This window comes from Leptopilina heterotoma, unplaced genomic scaffold (assembly GCF_015476425.1).
Source record: "Leptopilina heterotoma isolate Lh14 unplaced genomic scaffold, ASM1547642v1 Lhet_211, whole genome shotgun sequence".
Taxonomy (NCBI): domain Eukaryota; kingdom Metazoa; phylum Arthropoda; class Insecta; order Hymenoptera; family Figitidae; genus Leptopilina; species Leptopilina heterotoma.
The window spans coordinates 149,632-172,178 of NW_025110928.1; the positions used below are offsets into that span (position 1 = coordinate 149,632).

The window sequence follows — 22,547 nt, forward strand, 5'->3', positions numbered from 1 at the left end:
GAAAAACTTCGGAATTGTGTACGACCGAATAGGGTTTGTTCACACGGAAAGTGTATATATGTTTACAATTTAGGAAAAGTAGAAAGAGATTTCACCTAGTTTCTTCAACTAGTCCATAATTTACAATTAAAACAATAAGTGTTTTGGGGTAAAAATGGTATATATTTATGTATAAGTAAAATGTTATTGTTGTTGTGTAGAATATAATGAAAAGGAAAGCAGCTGCAGTGTACTTGTTCGATATATTTGCTCACAAGGAGACGATGTTTATGGTGCTCAAGTACCGGCTTTTAGATTCTAGGTGGCGAACCCAATATCGACGAAGCGTGTTCGTGCTTTAAAAGTCACGTGCATATACCTATATATACTATACATGTACATGTACAAAAACGGCGATTTCGAAAGTGAACTCTTGTGTGATTCTTATTTAACGTTATTTAATTTAGAAATTCCTTTGATCATCATCGTTTCCACTACATTATTCATTGAGTCAATCTTGAGACGAGTGAATCTTGTACCTATGTATGAGAAACTTGCATGTTTCCGCGCACTGATAAATATTGAATGTCTCGTCGGAACTTTGCACTCGGGGAGAGTATTTGCAAAAGTTTGGAAAAATATTAATCTTTTTAAATTTTGCAATATGAAATTGGCGGAAATAATTTTTACATATATATATTGAATTTGTACTATTAGGTACTCCGGTATTTTACTCTGCTCTCTAAATTTGAATCGGTTAAAAACCATTTAACCGATAATCAGAAATTGACTTTTTGCTTCTACAAACAGTAAAGAATAACTAATTATTGTCAGTTAAAGAAATAATTGGTTATCAGTAAAAATTACATAAAAAATTAGTTAAATCAAACTAATTAAATCGGATAGAAAAATGCACTGAAATAACAATTATTTTTAACAGGACATCAGTTATTTTTAACTAAATGATCAGTGGAAGTATTATACTGCAGGGTTGCCACGCTGTTGCTCATTTCAAATTTCCTAATTTTTCCATGGTTTCCAGCTTAAAAAACAGAATTTTTCCAAGTTTATAAAAACATTATAATTTTTCTATAAGAATTAAGATTTTCAAAAATTTCAAATGCAAACCTTTTTGAAATTAAACAAATTATAATAAATTGTTATAAAACATGAAGAAATCGATCACTCCGAGTCTTCGACTCGGAGCAATCAATATCTTCATGTTTTATAATAATTAAAATTGACCGACTGATAAAATCATTATTTTATATTATAAGAATATTGTAACTGTAACTTATTCAAGATTACTTTCATCACTTAAATTCAATTATTGTTTTCCAGAATTTTTAACTAAAATTCTTCCTTAAATTAATTATTTTTAATAATTTTTGAAAAAGGTCTTTGAGAATTTTCATATCTGTTTGTTTACAATTAAATTTTATGAAATTTCGATTATTCGTAGGGGCCGTACACATAATACGTCACGCGATTTTTGACCATTTTTAACCCCTCCCTCCCCCTATGTCACACTTCGTCACAAATCTTGAACCCCCCCTCCCCCCTACGTCACGTCACACACGTAAATTTGATTGTAAATGTTATACATTGGACAATATATATTATATCTTACACTCTAAATTATTGAATCAGTTAGAAATACCTGATTTAGAAGCAAAAAGTCAGTCACTAATTCAAATAGTAATATTTTTTTCTGACAATTAGTTAAAAATAACTGATGTTTCAATACAATTGTTTTTGATTGATCCAATTAGTCACGTTTAACTACCTACATAGCACCGAAACTTTCCTATTACTAAAGATTTACTTGCAAGCTTCGAAATATTTAAATGCAAAGTTTAGTGAAAATTGTGTAAAGATTTAAATATCCCACTTCAATAAATGTTTAGCGCGAAACTTTCCTGAAAATTTAAGTAAAATTTTCAGGAAAATTTTCACGAAAGTATAGTCGAAAATGCAATTCAAATGTTCAGGAAAGTTTCAAGCTATATTTTTAAGAAAATTTGACGATAGACATTTATTGGAGTGAGAAATCTAAATCTTTACACAATTTTAAAATAAACTTTGCAAGTAAATTTTTCGAATTTTGCAAGCAAATCTTTAATATACAATATTTAGAAAAATTTCGGTGTTTTGTGGATAATTTTTCAGTTATTTTTAACTGATTCAGAAGCAAAAAGTCAGTCACTACTGATTGTCAGTTAAAACCATGATTTTTAACTGATTCAAATTAAGAGAATATATTATTTATCATATTACAAATAATATGCCAATAGATGTTAAACATACTGAGAAAACTGGATATTAAAAATCTTAATATACTAGATATATTAAGAAAAGATGCTAATGCATATCATCCAGATGTTATGGTTTAATATCTCAGATGTTAAAAAGTATAATCTGTAAATGTGAGGTTATGTTTGAACAAGTCTTTTTCCAATATCTTAGATATTAAATTTGAACATCTAAGAAGTTTACATAGTTCACTGTCACAGATATTGACCATTAATATCTAGATAATAAGGCTTAATATCTATTTTTCTCAGTGCAGGTACATAATAGATATATAATTTCTTATAATCTTTGAATTTAAAAGATTGTGACGTAACACATGAGTTCACCCCCCCCCCTCCCCCATGTCACACTTAGTCACAATTCTCAGACCCCCTCCCTCCCCCTAGCCGCGTGACGTATTATGTGTACGGCTCCTAAATTCTTCAATTAAAAATATATTAGAAAATAAAAACTTCAAATAAAAAAATTCAATTAAACTTTTTCAAAAAAATTAAATCTACACAATTTTCAGTTAAAAGTATGAAAAATTCAAACATTCGAAGATTATAAATTGAAACCTTTTCAAAATTCAATTATTTCTAAAAATGTACGCTATAATACTTTCTCTATAAATTTGAATTAGTAAAAATGTTTGCTTATTGTAGTTAGTGACTGACTTTTTGCTTTTGAATTAGTAAATTTTACTATTGAATTAGTAGAACCGACTATTTATTAGTAAAACCTGCTAATTCAAAAGCAAAAAGTTAGTCACTTATTCAAAATTCAAATTAGAAACCATTTTTACTTATTCAAATTTAGAGAGTTTAATATTATAATGTTATTCCATTCCCATAAAGAATTTTATCAACAGATTTTTAAAAAGGTAATTAAAATTCTTTTCACGAATTTTAATAACATTTTTAAGAATAATTTCATTTTTCGAGAAATTAGATTAAAATTTTATTAAAAATAATTGAATCCCTGTAAAAAATTTCATTGAATTGAGAAAAGTTTTTGAAAATAATTGAAATTTTGCCATAAGAATTTTATTAAAATTTTTGAAAATAATTGAATTTTGGAGAAAAACTTTATTATTTATAAAGATAATTGAAATTTTGAGCAGAATTTTTTTAAACTTTTGACCATGATTGAATTTCTGCAAAGAATTTTATTACTTTTGAAAATAATTGAATTCTTGAGACGAATAATTTTTAAATAACTATAATTGAATTCTTTTGTGAAATTTTATTGAAATAGTAGATATTGAAAATAATTGAATTTTGATAAATTATCGAAATCAATTAAACTAGGAAGAATTTTATTAAAATTATTTTCAAAAAAAAAAATTGATTTGTTAAAAAGAATTTCATTAACATTTTTGAAAATAATTTAATTCTTTCAAGAAATTTAATTGAAAATATATTGACATTTGACAATAATACTTAAATTCTAATAAACAAATAATAGGAAGGCTTTTTTAAAATAATTGAATTTCTTTGATGAATTTTAATCAAATTTTTAAGAATAATTACATTTTTCGAGAAATTCCATTAAAATTATTGTATTAAAAATAATTGAAATTCTGCGATGAGTTTTATTATTTATGAAAATAATTGAATTATTGCGAAGAAATTTATAAAGAATTTGTAAATAATAGAATTCCTGTGAAATTTTTATTATTTAATTAATTCATTAAAAATTGAAATTTTTCTAAAATTTCAAATTAAAATCTTTTGAAGCTTATCTATTTATGAAAATTGTAAACGCAACTCTTTTAAAATTCAATTAATTTTGAAATATTTAAGAAAAACTAGATTTCAAGAATAAGCACAATAACTTTAGAAAACAATAATTTTCCAGGATTCCGATCAAAATTCCCTGACTTTTCCAGGTTTTTTTCAAGGCTTATAAAATTCGCTGACATTTCCAGGTTTTTCTGGTTGCTTAATTGTACCTAATTGTAATTGTCTTTTTTCTTCTAAATTGCAAATAATTTCAGATAATTTTATTATATTAAACTAATAACTATAATAACCATAAAATAAGTAACTAATAATAAACTTATATTAAAATAATAATTATAGCAGAAAATCATAACATAGAACATTCTTGCAATCTTTCTACAAGCATCGCGTTACCTTGCTGCAATCTTACCGCAATATTGCAGCAAGTTTAAATATTTCAATAAGTTTGCTTGTAATGCTAGCTTATAAAATTTACATGGTAAGCTTGCCGCAAGATTTCTACAAGATTTCGTGCTTTCTGGGTAAACATAATAGTTAAGAACCAGTCAAACATCCTAGAAATTTTTTCAGTCTATTAACTGTAAATCATAACACAAAAATCATAGGAATTTCAGAAGATGAAATTTGTAGAAACCCTGTTCGAGAGCATAGACCTTTTCAGAATGTACCAAAAATATGAATTTAAAAAAATTCTAACGGTCTTTATAAACATTTCCAGTATCTAAAAATGCTCTTAAACTTGCAAGTCATCAATAGTTAGAAGAAGAAAAATTAACACATCTGTAGAGTGTAAAAATAGAAAAGATATTCAAAATCCTTGACAGTCGAATGACAGGGGATACATTTTTTTTTCTTTCAGAAAAAATGCAAATCATACATAAAAAACTGTATACTGTTGAGGCAACTTAATAATACAGATATGACGCGTTCGGGGAGGGTGTAAATTGTATAGTTGTCAGACACACACAGAGAGAAATAAGAGAGAGGGCTGGAGGGAAAAGCAGAATAATTTGAAAGAGAGGAAGGAAGAAAGATGAAAAACAAGAGGGAGAGAATGTGAAGCAGCAATTGAGTGAAATTGGTGCCAATTAGGGGCAGTGATCGAAGCGCAGGAGTCGTGATTTTCGTGTCGCGCGCGTTTTCATTCTGAAACACTCGAAAATGTCGCTCTAGCGTTCTAACGAACTGATGATGAAGAATGAGGAATGCCCTCCGGAGCCAAGAAACTCGACGAGTCATCTCGCAACCTTGACGCCAGTTTCTCCTAACAAGGGTTACGCGGGTTCCACTTCTTTCCTTTATTTCTTTACACACTCACTTCCACGTACTATGGGCCACACAAACATATTCCACACTATCAAGAAGCCAGTCTTCTTGTCGACTGCGTCTATTTGTGGAGAGGAAGCACACTCACACGTACAGCACTCACGTTACTGACCTTTGAATGACAACCTCACGCTCTGTGATCATTTCGCGAAAACCATAAGGGACACAGACAATTTTTCAAACAAAACTTTTTGAGCCAATCGTCTGGAAACGTTTATCGCGTTTTAATCTTTAACTTAAAGATGTACTCGCTCAAGATGATAATGGTTATGTGGCATAGAGAAAAACGGATTGTCTCTGTCAAGGGCAATATTCTATTTCTTTGTTTTAAATTCTCCAAAGTATTTCTTGTCGGAAGAATCAATTACTGTGTGTGAGAGACTCCCATCATCGTCATTTGGTGAGAGTAACTTTATGCCCTGTTTCAACAAAAGTAGATCGATTAAGGCGGTTTACAAATAATGAAAGTTGTTTGGATGACATTGATCTTTTGTCATTTCGAATCTTCTGAATAGTTTTGCACTTTTTGATTTTTGTATTTTCTGATCTTTAGAGGACAACAGAAGGTGTTATTCTGACACCACCAGCTGTTCGATTTTTGAACCTGATTGTAACTTTCTATTGGATTTTGACTTTTACCTAAACTTTGATTTCTATCTTCACTTTGATTTCGACTTTCCCTTTGACCTTAACTATGCCTTTCATTTTCACCTTGACTTTTACTTTCAATTTAAATTTCACTTTGACTCTCATAGTGAAAGTTAAAGTTAAAGTCAAAAAGTCAATGTCAAAACTTGAATTGAAATTCCGAGTCAAATTACAAAGTTACATTCTAGAGTTTGTGTTAAATCGACACTTTTTTACTTTTGTCAGATATCAGATGACTTTGACTTTCAATTCAATTTTGTCTCAGACTTTAATTTTCACTCAGATTTTGTAATTTTTGACTTTGACTATTATTTTCATTCTGATTTTGAATTTGACATTTACTTTCATTTTCAGTTTGAATTTCAAAATAAATAAAATTCTTCGCAGAAATTAAATTTTTTTTATAAATTTTAACAAAATTCTTGGCAAAATTTCAATTACTTTCCAAAATTTTCCTCAATTCAATTATTTCAATGTCTACCATTTTAAAAAAATTTTCCAAAAGAAAACAATTACTTAAGAACAATTATTTTCATAAGTAATAAACATTTTTATAGGGATTCCATTATTTTCATACCTAATAAAATTCTTTTAACGAATTCAATTATTTTCATAAATAATAAAATTCATCGCAAAATTTCAATTATCTTTAATACAATTTTCAATTGAATTCCTTGAAAAATGTAATTATTCTTGAAAATTTTATTAAAATTCGTAGAAAGAATTCAATTTTAAGAAACATTTAATGATTCAATAAATTATTTATATATCTATATTTAAATAATTGAATTTTCACAGAATTTTTTATTAAAAATTGAGTTAAAGAAAAATTTTAGGTAAAATATTTTAGATAATAATTGAATATTAAAAGCATTATAGCGTGAATTTTTAGAAATAATTGAATTTTGAGAAGGTTTTGAATTAAAATCTTTGAAAATTTGAATTTTTAATATTTTTAACTTAGGTATTATTTTGTAGAATTAATATTTTTGAAAAATCGAAATTTTCTAAAATTGAATTGTAAATAAATAAATTTGAAAATTTTCAAAGAACTTTTTCAAAAATTATTGAAAATAATTAATTTGATGGAGAATTTTAATTATAAACACTAAAAAAAACCTGAATTTTGAAGAAGTTACAAATTATTGCAGAAATTTAATTATTTTCAAAAGTACTAAAATTCTTCACAGAAATTAAATTATATTCAAAAATTAAACAAAAATCTAGTCAAAACTTCAATAATCTTTATAAATACCTACTTAACCCCTTCACAGTCGAGTGAAAATAAAGTTTTTGTGCCATAAGTGTTCAAAAAAAATTTTTTTTTTTAAAATCATGATATTGTCATATTTTATGTTTTTGAGGTCACTGATTCAAAATCCGTGGTCGAAAAGTCAAAATTCAAAATGGCGGCTTCAAAATATCGAGCAAAAAAATTGAAAAGTTAACGAATTCGTTAATTTAAAAATTTTTTTTGTCGCCTTTTTAAAGTTGCAATTTTAAATTTTGAATTTTTGACCACGGATTTGAAATCAGCGACCTCGAAAACCCCCGAGTAGGCATTTTAAGGCATTTTAAAAAAAATTCGTAAACTTAAAAATTTTTTTGGGCGCCATTTTGAAGCCGCCATTTTGAATTTTGAATTTTCGACAACGGATTTGGATTCAGCGACCCCGAAAACCCCCGAGTAAGGATTTTTAGCCAGATTCGTTAACATTTAAATGTCTTTTTTTCCGATGGCCCTATAGAGCCCATGGACATACAGGGCACGACATTTTTATGGCTCTATAGAGCCCACTGACAGTGAAGGGGTTAATAAAAGTCTTCTCGAAAATTCAATTATTTTCACAAATTTTAACAAAATTCATGTCAAAATTTCAATTTCTTTCAAAAATTTTACTGAATTCAATAATTTTTAATATCTACTATTTTATTAAAATTTTCTAAAATAATTCAATTATGTATTTGAAAAAACTTTTAATAAAATTCTACACAAACATTTAATTATTTTCATATAAAAAATAAAAATTCCACAGGAATTCGATTACTTACAATTTTTTTTTTTATAAATTTCCTTGCAATAATTCAATTATTTTAATAAAGAATAACATTTTTTACAGAGACTCAATTATTTTTATGAATAATAAAACTCACCATAGAATTTCAATTGTTTTTAATTCAATTTCAATCGAATTCCTCTAAAAATGTAATTATTCTTGAAAATTTTATTAAAATTCGTCGAAAAAATTTAATTATGTTGATGAAATTCTTTATGAAAATTCACAATTCAATTTTGAGAAACATTCAGTTTTTCAATAAATTATTTAATTTTGTATTTAAATAATTTAATTCCGTGAAGAATTTTATTATTTATGAAAATAATTGAATTCCTGCAACGAATTTTATTACATTTTTTTTTAATTGAATTCTTTTGAGAACTTTTATAAAAATAGTACCTAGATTTTGGAAATATTTGAATTTTAGCGAAGAATTTCATTATTTGAGAAATGTAATTTAATTCTTGCAAATCATAATTTTTTTTTTTTTGAAAAATGTTATGAAAATTTATATTTTTATAAAACATGAAGAAATCAATCACTTTATTTACAATTTTTAAAAAATTTTCTTTCCAATTTTAATTATTTTCATAAATAATAAAATTTTTTACATGGATTCAATTATTTTCATAAAATAATCAATAATAATTTTCATAAATAATCGGTCATTTGTAATTAATATAATAATATTCTTGTAAGTTATTGAATTTCAAAAAGGTTTAAATTTGAAATTTTTGAAAATCTTAATTCCTATGGAAAAATAATAATGATTAAATATTTATTTTAAATAAAAGTATTGATGCTTTTAAATAATTTTAAAATTAAAGAAATTCGTAAATAAGTGATAATCATTATTTTGAGTATTTAATAATTTTTAGAGTAAATCAGAATATTCTTTAATGTCAGGGAAAAAGTTCAAATTTTTTCTGGAAATCAGGGAAAAACAAAACCATAAGTGTCCCGTAATTTTTAATTTTTTGTCCGTAAATTCCATATTTTAAATACTTTCACTGGTTTGAGCGCTGTATATTATTGTAGGAAAAAAATTTGTTTTCGAAAATTCAACTGCTGTTTGGAAGTAAAATGTTTTTTTTTAATCCAAATAGAGAAAATAGAGAAATTAAGAAAAATATTAGGGGATATAAATCAATAGAATGAAAACTGTGGAGGGTCAGAATATTGTTTGGGAAGAATGTATTTCGAAGGATTGAGGCAATAATTCCCGGTTCGGTTGGGGGAAAACCTTTCCAGGATTTATACGAACACACACACCGTTGTTGTTTGGTTTTGCTTTGAAGAAAGAGAGGTGTGCCTCCTTTGACCTGCAGTTCACTTGTGGAAAATGTGCGAGACACGTGTTGAGATTGCCCATTTTGAAAAGAAACTTTTTCATAAAATAGCAATTCAACAAGAAGAGGGTTTTTGACTCTCTTTTTAAAGAACCACACACGGAATGAACACATCAAAACAAAAAAGAAGTGCGCCTCGAATTTGTTCCAATTGTTCATTTTTTCCAACTTTTTATTATAAAAAAAATATCTTTGACGAGTGTAAGAATGTTTAACAAATGGTACAGGAACTAAAAAGAAATGAAGAGAAAGTTAAATACAATTCATTTACAAAAAAGAAATTCAAAAAAATCTTGAAAAGATGTAAAAAAGCAGTTTTCTTTTTCCTTACTTTAAACTCTATGAAAAAAAACAATAAGAATAAACAATCAAAAATTTTCCACTCCTCGATACCGTTTTCTTTAACAATTCTCTAATTATACAGTCAGCTAATAACAATTATTTCTTCTCACAGAGCAAAAATGCTTTTATTATTTAGTTTACTCTCAAAAACAGTTACAACTTATTTTTAATGAAATCTGTTACGATTATTACATCCGATTATGGAATATTTTTATGAATATCTTTCTCCCGGTTACAAATAGATGTTAAGACGTTAAAGTAGATAATTTGTTTCTTTCACAGCAATGATTTGCCTCTTTCAGTGAAATGTGATTTGCTTCTTTTTTGAAATACTTTATACTCCTTTCAAAGCAATGATGATGATTTGCTTCTTTTTTAAAATCTTTTAGAGTTAATTGTTGCAGCATCCGTTTTGAATATAGGGGGGGAGACATAAAAATTACATTAACTGAATAAATTACCAATTTTATTTGGTAATTTTTTTCATTCGAAATTCAACCATTTCTTTTCGGATGTATATGAAAATTGATAGCATTAATCTTAACAATAATAATTTATTCTCTTCCGGAGCAAATTATTTCATCACTGTTTATAATACGCTCCTTCCGAATCGAATCATTGTATTATATATAATAAAAACCACGTTACTAGAGTCGTTTACTGTTGATAAACATTAATTCAATTTTTACATCTTTTGCAGAGATTTTTGGTTTTATTTTGAAAGTAGTTCAAGTAAGAGGCGAAAACTGAAAAATAATTTATTTGACTCAAATAAATAATTACAATCAGTAATCAGAATTTTATTGTAATTTTTGAAATAATTGAAAATTTTTAAAATTCAATTAAACACAACTAAATTTGCAAAGATTTTTGTTCAAATAAATGAAACATCAAAACAAATTCTATTAAAGATAAATAAATTTTCAAAAAGTTTCTTAAAATTTTTAAATAATTAAAACTTCCTTAAAGTTCTATTAAAATTAAAAACAATTAAATTTTCAACGAATTTTCTTAAAATAATAGAAAGTTCATAAAATTTTAATAAAAATAATTGAATTGTGAAAGAATTTTATTGTAACTTTTTAAATAATTGAAATTAACTAAAATTCTATTAAAAATAATAATAATTTTTTAAAATTCTATTAAAGAATAAAATAAAATTAAATGGCAATTAAATTTGCAATGATTTTTCTTTAAATAGTTAAAATTTCTTAAAATTTCAACTAAAAATATATGATTTTTTTAAGACATTTCTCAAATTTTTTAAATAATTAAAACTTCCTTCAAGTTCAATTAAATCTTATTAAATTTTTAAAGAATTTGATTTAAATTTTTGAAATATTTGAGATATCATAAAATTCTATTAAAAATAATTGAATTTTCTTCAAGTTTTTAAAATAATTGAAACTTTAATTATTTATTTATTTGTTTATTTAAATGTACAAACGGGCATAAAAAGCCCTTTACAAATAATACTAATTATTACACTAAATTTTCTAAAATTTTATTTAAAAAAATTGAATTTTGGAAGAATTTTGTATAAATGATTGAAATTTCTTAAAATTCTATTAAAAATAATTGAATTTTCTTTAAGTTTTTAAAATAATTAAAATTTTCTAAACTTTTTTAAAAAAATTCAATTTTTAAAGAATTTTCTATAAATGATTGAAATTTCTTAATATTCTATTATAAAAATAATTGAACTTTCAAAGAATTTTTTGATATAAACTTTTGAAATATTTGAAATTTCCTAAAATTCTATTAAAAATAATTGAATTTTCAAAAAAGTTTCTTGATATTTTGGAAATAATTAAAATGTTCTAATTTTCAACGAATTTTCTTGAAATTTTTGAAATAATTGAAATTAAAAGTTTTTAAATTAATTTTTTCTTCTAAAAATTATCATTTTCAAAATTGAAATTCTCTTGAATCTTTTTTTTGTGGTGGGATAACGGAAATTGTCAAAATATTGACTGGAAATTAGAGAAAAACAAAATCTAATTTTTGAGGCAACCCTATTTAAATAAAACATTTCGTACGTTGTATTTAATTAATTAAAAAACGAAGATCGTAAAAATAGTTTCATTCTCAAATTCGAACAAAATCTATAAATAGACGCAACTGTGGAAAAATATTTTATATAATATAATTTATTCACAATTTTTTAATTTATCGTTCCGTTCTGCTTCTCTAATCAAGATTTTGTAATTGATGAGAGAAACAAGCAGCCTATATATGTTTACATATGTAATAATTACATAAGCACATGTGTGTTTCCTAAATATCGTTTTCTTCTTTTTCCTTTGAAAATACAAATGTTTACAAGTTACCCCATTTTAAGTACGATGTAAAATTTATTCGAGTGAAAGGAAATAATTTCAATTGTTTTTACGCACCATATGTTTAACGTATAAAAAAAGAAAACTTTTTACGACACATTAAAGTAGTAAAAACAAGGCATTTTTATCCCTTTTGAAAGTTGTTAACGCCGCAAACGTTTAATGACTTTACGATAGTTTTATTATGCAATAGATGCGTCTGCGATAATCACAATAAGTGGGTTTTAATAATCATAAAGAATAACATTAAATTTCTCATTTATAAAAAATACTCTGTTAAATGTATACAAAATTTTGTTTTATTTTTAAAAATTTGTTTGTCAAAAATTTGTTATTTCAAAGAAATGACTTAATTCCAAAAGTTATTGATTGTAAAATTTTTTATGAAAGACGTGCGACTTTCCTTTATAGGAAGTGAAAAACGTTTCATAAGAGGAAAGATAAAATTTTCGACTTAAGAGAATTATAATAATTAATAATTAATAATTTACAATTTTTCTTTTTTGACAACTAAACGTCACTTTCGGTTAATTTTATGACGCTCAAAAAGAAACCTGTTCTTGATGTTTGAAATTCGATAGGCTTAGTTATTAATATGAAGAGTTAGTTTATAAAATTCAGTGACAAAATTTCTGTTCACGCTTCATTAAGAAATTGGATTTTCAAAGAATACATTTCCCAACATGACTTTTATAATTTTCCAAAACTATATTATAAAATCTTGATAAATTAATCTGTCATAATTTGAAAATACATAAAATTAGATAGATTTAATTTGTTATGTCAAGTTTTGACAAAATGCATCTGTAATCAGGAGATTTTATTTACAGATTAGTAACTAGTTTAGAAGTTCGGAACTAAATATAGGAATCGGAAACTTTCTATTATAAATATTTTAAATATTATGCAGGGTTCGTCAAAATTTTAATTATCTTTATAAATGATAAAATTTTTCTTCGAAATTTGATTATTTTCAAAAATGTTAATAAAAAATTCTTGGTAAAATTTCAATTATTTAAAAAAATTTTTCTCAATTCAATTATTTTCAATATCTATATATTTTAAATAAAATTCTCTAAAAGAATTGAAATATTAAAAAAAAAATATGGGAAAAATTCTACGCAACTATTTAATTATTTTCATAAATAATAAAACTTTTACAGAAATTCAAAATATTTTATTATAAAATTCTTTTTATGAATTTAATTATTTTTATGAATAATAAAACTCATTGTAGAATTTCAATTATTTTTATTACATACAATTTTAATCAAAATTCATTAGAACCAAATATAATTTATTTGAACTGGGTTGCCACAAAAAATTAATTTTGTTTTTTTCCCTGACCTTCTCTGATTTACAGACAAAATTTTGACTTTTTTCCTGATCCTAAGGAATATTCTGATTCACTCTAAAAATGATTAGATACTTAAAAAAAATGATCTATTACATTTATTTACGAATTTCTTTCATTATAAAATTATTCGAAAACATCAATAACTTTCAAAAATTCAAAAAACATCAATAGTTTTCAAATTATTTTCAAAAATTTTTAATTTAAACCTTTTGAAATTCAATAACTTGAAAGAATATTATTATAAAACATGAAGACATCGATCACTCCGAGTCTTCGACTCGGAGCAATCTATTTCTTCATGTTTTATAAAGATTTAAATTTCCACAAAATTTTTCACAAAAAAAATTAAATAATTTACAATAATTTTAATCAAATTCGTTGCAGGAATTTAATTATTTTTACAATGAATACAATTTTTCACGTGAATTCAATTATTTAAAAAAATAATAAAAAATCGTATTAAGACTACAATTGTTTTCATGAATAATAAAATTCTTTACTGGATTTCAATTATTTTTAATACAATTTTAAATAAATTCCTTAAAAAATGTAATTTTTTTCAAAAATTTTTTGCGAGAATTAAATTACATTTCTCAAATAATGAAATTCTTTGCTGAATTTCAAATATTTTCAAAATCTAGGTACTATTTTTATAAAAGTTCTCAAAAGAATTCAATTAAAAAAATGTCATAAAATTCGTTGCAAGAATTAAATTATTTTCATAAATAGTAAAATTCTTCACAGGATTTCAATTATTTTTAATTCAATTTTTAAGTAAAATTCTTCGAAAAATGTAATTATTTTGAAAAATTTTATTAAAATTCGTCGAACAAATTGAATTTTTAATTATATTTTTAAATTTAAACTCATTCATTCATTTAATACTCAATTATTGTCCAAAATTTTAACTGAAATTCATTTTTAAATTAATTTTTATTAATTAGATAATTCTACGAAAATTTAATTGTTTAAATACAAAAATAAATTATTTATTGAAAAACTGAATGTTTTTCAAAATTGAATTCTCATAAAGAATTTTATCAACATAATTAAATTTTTTCGACGAATTTTAATAAAATTTTCGGGAATAATTACATTTTTTTTAAGACATTCGATTAAACTTGTATTAAAAATAATTGAAATTCTATGGCTAGTTTTATTATTCATAAAAATAATTGAATTTCTGTAAAAAATTTTATTATTTATTAAAATAATTGAATTATTGCAAAGAAATTTATAAAAAAAATTGTAAATAATCGAATTCCTGTGGAATTTTTATTATATTTATGAAAATAATTTAATGTTTGCTTAGAATTTTATTAACAGTTTTTTCAAATAATTGAATTCTTTTGAAAAATTTTATTAAAATAGTAGATATTGAATATCATTGAATTGAGGAAATGTTTTGAAAATAATTGAAACTTTGACAAGGATTTTATTAAAATTTTTGAAAATAATTTAATTTTTGAGTAGAATTTTATTATTTTTAAAGATAAATTTCTGTAATCATTTGGAACTTCTTCAAAATTCAATTTTTTCCAATAATAATCCCTGACTTTTCTCTGATTTCCCTGAACAATTTTACTTTCCCTAACTTTTCCTTGATTTCCCTGCCCTGTGGCAAACCCTGTTGAAAAAAAAATTCATTTAAAATAAATAGAATTTATTTCAAATAAAATAACTAAAACGTAAACAAAATTTATACAGTTTTCTTAAAGGTATCAAATTGATATAAAAAATTTGGTTTAAATTATTATTCGATCAACATTTTTGTTATTCAAATTAACAGTATTTTTAAAGTAAATCAAATTTATTTACCTTCGAGACAAACATAATCTTCTTTCACGGTTGTAAACTACAGAATACATAATTGAAGAAAGTTGAAATATAATTAGAAAAAAGTAAATAAAAGAAAATAGTATACAATTATACATGAGAAATTGATTAAAGAACAATAGAATAATTAAAATCAACTATTAGTATTGAGATTATTATTATTGCCCAGTGTCGAGAGAAAGAGAGAGTGAGAGAGAGGAAGATTATCTTATTTTAATCTTATTGCCAATTGAAAAAGTCATATAACAGAAGAAGCGTGTTTCCTCAAACGTATCATGATCTTTCTCGCGAATCGACGCGCCCATCAGAAAAGCTTATATATACATGGAGCTCGTCCTTAATAAACCGTGAAACAATTCTAATTACGACCTGACTGTAATGTGACCATGGGGCACGAACCATGATGGAGGGCAGGATCGGTTTATTAACATGCCACTTCCGGTACAAGTTGCAAGATACATTAAGCACCGGATTTCTGCCTTCAATTTCAACAGCACGCTTAACTGCCTTTAAATGTCAAGAATTTCAATTTCAACTTATTCTTGTTTTGGCTCATTCATTATTATCTTTTTTTCGATTCTCATTTCTCATCCAGTGATGAGTGAGAATTTATAAGGTGTTTGCCAATTATTTTTCAGAAAAAGAATTCCAAAATAACGTAATTATATCTTCGGGTGCATAATTTTTCAATTATTACTCAAACACTTTCAATTTTCATTTTCAAGAAGGACTTTCAAAATAATATTCGATTATGAATCAAATATTTTTATTTATATTTATTCAAAGATAAATATTTATTATAAAAAATTAGGAATTCACGAATAAAATTTATTATTTATAATAAAAAAATTGTAATTTTTCTATATTTATCGAAAGAGTTATCTATAAATCTAAATTTGCTCAAATTCAAAATTTCAAATAATTTTAAATTACACCCGAAAATTGTTATCTTTAATTGATAGATTTTTATTTTTAGTTCAGACTAAAAATTCTTGAAGGTAAATGGTAATGGCCTTGAAATCTATGTAATTTAGATTGGACAATATAAATTTTTTTCCAGTTTTTTTATAGACATTATTATCTGAAACGGTTTTTTTTTTATTTTATAAGTAAAACTATAAAAGTTAAATTTAGACAAAACAATTTTTTTCATGTTTCTATACAGCGGCGACATTGCTTTCTGTAATATTTGTTTCAACCAAAACAACTATAAAAGTCGAATTTAAAATGAATAAATTTTCAAGACAAAATCCCAGGATTCTTTTATTAAATCTAAATTATTCTAAGAAAAACTATTATTTTTTGTATCCAAACTATCTTAATTTTAATTAGTTAAAAATGACTAATTATTAATTTAATTCATTAAATTACTAGATGGTTTTAATTATTAATTTATTTTTTTATAGGCAATTATAATTAATAATTAATTAAAATTTAGTACTTTTTTTATCTCAATAATATGTAAAAGATAAAAATTACAATAAAAGTGTAAATTAATAATTTTATTATATTAAATTTATTAAATATGCTTTCTAAATATTAATTAGCAAAAATTCAGCCACTAATTCACACTAGTAAAAATTTTTACTAAAATATTACTATTTTGTTGAATACTTCTAACTTTTTTTTAGTAAAGTTTTAGGGAAAAATTAGTAAAAATTCTTTCTAAAGTAAATTAGTCACTCACTTTTCACTAATATAAGTTAAGAGAGTAATAAATATTAATTTTATTAAAATAAGTAATTTCATAGAAAAAAATTATAAAAATTAACTTTTTTAATTTGTTAATTAATTAGCTAAAACTTATTACTAACTAAATTTCAAATAATATTTTTTCAAACCATTTAGTTGAAAATAAAAAATTTAGATAATGTTGAAACATCTCAAAATAGTAATAAATTATTTTAGTCAAATTTTACCATTTTTTCAGTTGCGTTTAAATAAAATCTAGTTATTTTTTAATAATAATTAGTTGTTTTTACTAATAATTAGTAGTTTTACTAATAATTAGATTTTTTAACTAATAATTAGTTTATTTGCTACTTTCTAAATTTTTATTAGTATAAAAATGTTTACTAATTTTAATTAGCGACTGACTTTTTGCTATTGAATTAGTAAATTTTACTAATAAATAGTCATTTCTACTAATTTATTAGTAAATTTTACTAATTTAAAAGAAAAACGTCAGTCACTAATTACTAATTATTATAAAAATTAATTGTTACTCTCTAAATTTGAATTAGAAAAAATGTTTACAAATTTGAATTAGTGTCTGATAGTTTGCTTTTGAATTAGTAAAATTTACTAATAAATTAGTAGAAATGACTATTTATTAGTAAAATTACATTAATAGAAATTACTATATTTATTAGAAAAATGTACTGCTATTAAATTTACTGCCAAGAAATTAGTAGAAATTACTATTTATTAGTAAAACCCACTATTATTAAATTTACTGCTATTAAATTTACTACTAATAAATTAGTGGAAATTACTATTTATTAATAAAATTTTATAATTCAGTACCAAAAAGTCAGTCGCTAATTCAAATCAATAAACATTTTTACTAATTCAAATTTAGAGAGTACAAATTAATTTTTATAGTAATTAGTAATTTTTCATTAATTGCTAAAAAGAGAAAATTGGACTACACTTTACTGACACTAATTTTTATCAATTATACACGAAACAAAAATTTATACGTAAAATGTTATTAACAATCAGTTATTTTTAAAAGTTAAATCCAGAGAAAGAAAACAAAAATATTTCCCACCTAATTCTACATCTGAAGCCAAAATATTTCCAATTATGACTCAAATTATTATTAATCCAAGCAAAAAAATTTCTTTTCACAAAAATAACAAACAAAAATTCCCACAAAAAAAAATCTGTAAAAAAAATTTAATTATCGAAACATCATTTTATCTTTCAAAACTCAATTTAATCTTTCATTTCTCTACTACACTCCACCCACGCAAACACACACAAAAAAAATAATTGAAAAATGATAAAAACAAAAAAAAAGAGAAGGATGAAAATGTCTAATTCGAACATCTGTATAATCTATTTTAAACTCTCTTCCATAAATCTATCAAATTTTCATTCCACATGATTCTAGTTTCAATTTTGGCACGTACTGAGTGGGCACGAGTAAAAAATAAATAATGAAAAAAAAGAAAAAAACTAGTGAGACACGAGACAGCATGCGTAGCAGGCAATGCGACGATGGCTAAAGGGCGGGAGGTTAAGGGGGGTAAAGGACAGATGTTTGGTCCATAGAATGAGGGCTCAGTTCTACATGGGGTGTCGTGCTACGAACTACCCTCGTCAAACGTTTCGTCCTTCGCAATATCGCACGCACAGAAATTCTTATGATTTTCAAAGTGTATACAGGATCTACGGTCGTGGCACGTACAACACTCACACAAACACACATACACGCACACAATGCCTCAACATTTCACTCGTGACTGCTTGTGTGTACGAACCTTAAACTCCACGTGACTTATAGGCACGCGCGAGATATATTTTTTTTCCTTCCTCAAATGCTAATCATTTATAAGTGCATTACCAGCAATTTTCATTCAATTTTCTACATTGGTGAGGAATTCATCGTTTAATGATGATCCTTAGAACGGATTAAGATATACGTTAATATCTTAATAAATTTATTATTATATAAATGTGTCTATGTATATGGAATATATAAAATAATGATGCGGAAGTGATTGTGAAATAGTGATTCTCTTAAATAGGATTTAATGTGGAAATATTGCAACTTTTTATTAAGTTACATCCTTTGATGGACGAGGATTTTTCATAATAGGTAAATTTTTTTTCTGTATTATGAAATTATATGTTAGAAAATTTACGATATTAAGAAATTTTATAAATTAGTGGCGTTTTCTAATTTTTTGATGCAAACTTTGAAAAAAACCAACGGATACGAGTTGTAAAAATGATTATTGTCACAACTTTCATGTCCGTTGATAATTTTAATTGTTATGATGATAAAAATTATTATTTTTCCTATGCGTGTATTCGTAATACTGAGAGAAAATATTGAATTGTAGTAACATTAAATAATAGTTCTTATTTAATCTAATGATTCAATTATTATTTAAATTATTTAATTTTTATTCTCAATTATGATACAGAAGTTTTTAACGTTCAAATCAACGAAATATTTTTTATTAAAAATATTTTCATAAATAATTAGTGATTGCAATAAAAATCTGATTATAATAAACATGAAAAACTTGAATTATACAATTAGAAACTTTATAATTACAGTTTAACATTGTTGTAATAATAAATTAATTTGAACAAGAAATTAATAAATTTTTTTCATTTGAGCGTTCAAAGCTTTAGGATCATTATTAATTTCAATATATAATTTATATTTAATTCAATTCAATAATTTAATTTATATTTAATTTAATTAATTTATATTCAATGTAATTATTTAATCTATACATATTGTAATTATTTAATCTATATTTATTTTAATTATTTAATTTATATTTACTCTCTAAATTTGAATTGGTACAAATATTTACTGATTTGAATTAGTGACTGACTTTTTGCTTTTGAATTAGTATGTTTTACTAATGAATCAGTAAAAATTACTATTTAATATTAGTCAAATTTTCTAATGTAAAAGCAAAAAGTCAGTTTCTAATTCAAATTAGTAAACATTTTTACTATTTCAAATCTAAAGAATAATTAATTAAATAATTAATTAATTAATTTAATAATTATTTTAATAATAATTAATGCACTGAAAATAATTTTTAATTCAAATAACCGATTGTCTTTTATCCATTATCAAATAAATATTTAAATAATTTTCATTTAGATCAAAGAAATTGCCTTTGAATTAATAATTCCTATATTTGAAACAAATACCATTTAATTGACTCAAATAAAAATTACTTGGTACAAATAAATATTTACTTGAATGGAATAATTTTTATTTTAGTCAATTGCATTATACTTTGAAACAATAATTTCAATATTTGAAGCAAATACCCTTTAATTGACTTCAATGAAAATTATGCAAATATAAATTTATTTGGCAGAAGATTAGTAACGGTTTATTTTAATTAAATAAATTGTTTTCATTATTTTGAATTACTATATTTACTATGCAGTAAATAATTTATTATTAGCTTTAGTTACTGCCTTCACTTAAGTATTATTTAAATTTAGTAAACATTAAATTTGTACTAATTAAATAAGTTGCTAATAATTTGCTAACTCAGATTTAGAAGCAAAGAAAAAATATTTCTAATCTAAGAAAATGTTTCTTCAAATTAAAAAAATTTCTTAATATTTTTTAGTATTTTTTCATGTTATTTTTTAATTTATATTTTATTAAAATAATTAATTTGTCATAGAATTACTATTTATTGAGCGCTATTTACTTTAGCACTACTATTACTAAAGTTTTAGTGAAAAAATACCAAAAATTAGTAGAAAAGATTTAGATTTAGTTAAATTATATTTACACTTTTTTAAATGAAAATAATTATTCAAATTAAAAAAAAATTTAGTATGCATTTAATTTTTTTATTTATACTTAACTTTAATTTAATTTATTATTGAATTACTATTTAATTTGCATTATTAACTTTAGTTATTATACGAAAAAATAGAGTAAATTTTACTATTTACAAAGTAAAGACTAAACTGACAGAAACTTTTGCTTATTTTTGTCAACTTTTACTATTTTTATTTTTTAGAGTAAATTTTCCTATGCACGAAATCATTTTTCCTAATTTTAACTAAAATTTACTCCGGAAATAGTAAAAAATAACAAAAATGTACAGAAATTAGTAAATATTCAGGTTTTACTAAGAAATTAGTAAAAGTTACATTATATACATATTTGAGTTTTAGTAGAAAATCAGTGAAAACTTTTATTGATTTAAATTAGTAGCTAATTGTTTACTACCTCATATTGAAAAAGCAAAAAAAAAAATTTCGAATCAAAGAAAATATTTCTTTCAATATTTATTTTAAATAAAAAAGTTTTTTAGGCATTATTATATTCAATATTCAATAAGGAATAATGGAAATATTTCCTTTCGCTAGAAAAAATTCTCTTGGATACAATTGTAAAAAATTTGAAAATATTAAATATCGAAATTAATTTTAAATACCTTGTCTGTAGTCCCCCGTTTGCAGCATCATTTCTCCCTCTCTGGACCAGTTTTCGAAAACTTCTGAAAGTTAATTTTCTCGCATAGCTTTCTGATTTCAATTCTGAAAAACAAAAAAATACAAAAATTTTACTTGAAATTCAAAAAGTAGAAATATTAAAATGTCAAAAGAAAATAATTTTTGAAACTAAAAATTAAACACAAATTTCAGAAATACTTGGTAATAAATACCGAAGACCAAAAATAATTTTAAACAATTTATTTCAAATAATTTTTACTAACAAAAAAAATAATTAGAAAGTCAAAGGAAAATATTTGTAACGCGCTCTCATGAAACCCTGAGAAAAAAAGAATTTAGGTTATGTTTATAATTTTTTTAGTAAAAATACAGAATAATAGAGTAAGTTATTATTACAAATTATTAAAGTTCAACTCTTCATCATACCAGAATATTAAATAAAAACTGGTTTCAAATTTTCATAATTAAAAATTAACTCTTAATCAAGATAATTCTACGACAGACATAACCTATAATTTGTTTTGCTTCTTGGATACCTTTCTTAGGAGCCCGTCACATTTCTCATTTTTAATGAGAACATAAAATGCAAAATATGATCTAAATTTTTCAAAACGATACAGAACGTCACTATTAAAAAAAATTTTACTAGAATTAGAAAAAAACAATGAAGTGTTTGAATACAAAGGAACAAAGCTCGCCTTTTAAAAATCCCAAGTGTCTAAAAGCAGAACTTTTTTTTCTACAATAGTTCCACCCTCTTTTTATGTTACGTGCGGAGACAAACAACAGACGGTTTCAGTATATAGTCCATTTTATCTCAATATCCCCTGACCCACTTAATAATTAATAATTTGCCAGCGTCGTCCTCTTATATATTAAAACTTTTTGTTCTCGGCGCTGTCTTTTGAGTCGATTACCGTTCAGTGAACCATTCGGAATTATTGACGGCATGTAAGAGAATAAGATACGAGAAGAGAGAATTAAAAAAAAAAGAGAAGAGAAGAGAAGAGAATGAGATGACCTTAGAAAGCGAGAACCCAAAAAAGAAACAAAAAGAACACTCAGTAAATGAAATTCATCTTTTTTTTTCTTTC

At 23.8% G+C, this 22,547-nt stretch overlaps 1 protein-coding gene across 2 annotated transcripts in view; it reads left to right on the forward strand.

Moving 5' to 3' along the window:
• Positions 1-22,547, forward strand: part of LOC122501553 (disheveled-associated activator of morphogenesis 1) — a 155,907-nt gene that overhangs the window by 18,235 nt on the left and 115,125 nt on the right. Inside the window, exon 1 of one of the 2 annotated variants that reach the window (XM_043611103.1) lies at positions 18,950-19,096. The exons of the other annotated variant lie outside the window; for it this stretch is intronic. The gene's annotated coding sequence lies outside the window, so the exon portion shown is untranslated. Of the gene's footprint in view, positions 1-18,949; positions 19,097-22,547 lie in introns of those variants that run through there. 2 annotated transcript variants of the gene reach the window in all.